The sequence below is a fragment of the Corvus brachyrhynchos genome, unplaced genomic scaffold (assembly GCF_000691975.1).
Source record: "Corvus brachyrhynchos isolate BGI_N302 unplaced genomic scaffold, ASM69197v1 scaffold14, whole genome shotgun sequence".
Taxonomy (NCBI): Eukaryota; Metazoa; Chordata; class Aves; order Passeriformes; family Corvidae; genus Corvus; species Corvus brachyrhynchos.
Genome location: NW_008239110.1, coordinates 18,507,610 through 18,509,284, shown reverse-complemented (window position 1 = coordinate 18,509,284; position 1,675 = coordinate 18,507,610). Strand labels below are relative to the sequence as shown.

Genomic DNA, 1,675 nt, shown 5'->3' with positions numbered 1-1,675 from the left:
GGGGGCAGCGGGCAGGGGACGGGGATTCCGGTGACCCTCCAAACAGTGGACCTCGAGTGGTTTTTAACTGCAGCACTCTGAAAACAGTACAAAGGGGCAGAAAAAACTGTGTCTCTTCCAATCTATCAAGCCTGGTTTTTTAAGGATAGTTTTGAATCCCACATTTTATTGGGGGAATTTTTTTTTTTTTTTTGCTCTTCATTTACATTAATGAGAGTGGCAATTTCTGTGGGGAACAGAGTCAGGAAAGCAACAAGTGGGAGAACCTAGATCCCTGCCAGCTGCGGTCCCCATTTCCTTGCTTCTCCCGTCGCCGCTTCCTTCCCTGGCGCCGGCTCCCTTCCACTTCCCGCACCGGCACGGCGGGAAGGGCCCCTTGCTCCGGGAAGGACACCGGAGGCTCGGAGCGGAGCCGGCAATCATCCCTCTTTGCTGTTTCCCTATAAGGCCTTTCCAGCACTTTTTTCAAAACCTGTGCCAAATTCACAGGGGTCTCTCTCTTCTCCGGGTCATCCGTCTTGCTGTTCAGGGCGAGCTGCTGCCTGTGACGGCTGCTGTGCTGCGGTGGTTGCCATCCCCCCCGAGGCGGAGGTACAGGGAGCTGCCAAGGGATGCCGCCCAGCGGCCGGCAGTGGTTGTGGGGGGAGGCAGCAGCAGCGGGTACGGAGAAAGAAAATAAAGAGTAAAAAGACCGTCTTCGGGCGGGGGGAGGATGGGGGCAGGTTGCAGCTGGAGCCGCTGGCCGCAGCCCAGCGCCCTTCGTTCAGACAGCGAGGCGAAACACGCGCATGAATAACACCTCGTCGGGTGGAAAGTTCCAGCCGCCGGTAGGGCGCAGGAGCTCGGCACCCGCCGGACGCGCCTGACCCGTGCCAGGGCTGGGAGCGGGGATGCGCCCGGAGGGGGAGCCTGACGGGAGCCCGCCGTGCCTTCCCGCGCTCCCCGGCAGGAGGGCCCCGGCTGCATCGTTTCACCCTGGGCTTTGTGCATGCACCAGCGCTCCTGATGTGCCCCCGGCGCGCCCGCAAGGAAGCGACTGAGCCATTAAATCGCAGGTATACGGTGTTCCCAAATGACCGTGTACAGTAAAAACCAAATCTGCAGAGCAGAGTTGTTTCCCTTTTTCTTCCCCCCCCTCCGTTACTGCACTTGTCCAGCCCTCGGTCATCTCCCTACCTTTTCTAGAAGCAGATTTCTGCTCTCTCCTTCAAGTTCAGGGAACAGATTATTTTCACCCCTTTGTTTCCCTTTTTGGCATTTTAGTTTTTTAATTTTATTTTCCTTTTAGTTATGTCCCAGCCAGGATCAGGGCAGTGCACAGAAGGGACATTTGTTTGTTTTATTGAAAACCGGGCAGGAAATTTTGTTCTTCTGAGTCACTGCGGCTCCTTCAGGGAAACGTCAGCGTCCCTTATCGCCGCTCAGCCGGTGCGGCGGGACCGTGAGCGGACGCGGGCTGCGGGGCGGTGGGGGGGACACCCACAATTTCGGAAGAGGTGGTCGTCCTAAAGATAGAGCCAGATTTCAACTTTATATAACCGTAAAATAAGTAGGGCCGGATTAAAAAATAAAAGGAAAGAGGGAGAGAGAGCCGGGGTTCGGGAGTTTGCTGTCAAGGAAAAAAAAAAGGGATTTGATGCGTTTGCCTGTGGATGCTAGGCATCCTGAGGCAAGG

General features: G+C 56.1%; 1 protein-coding gene across 1 annotated transcript in view; it reads left to right on the top strand.

Annotated features, from left to right (window-relative positions):
* The window catches only part of SGK1 (serum/glucocorticoid regulated kinase 1), an 8,099-nt gene that overhangs the window by 476 nt on the left and 5,948 nt on the right, over positions 1-1,675 (top strand). The window lies entirely within an intron of this gene.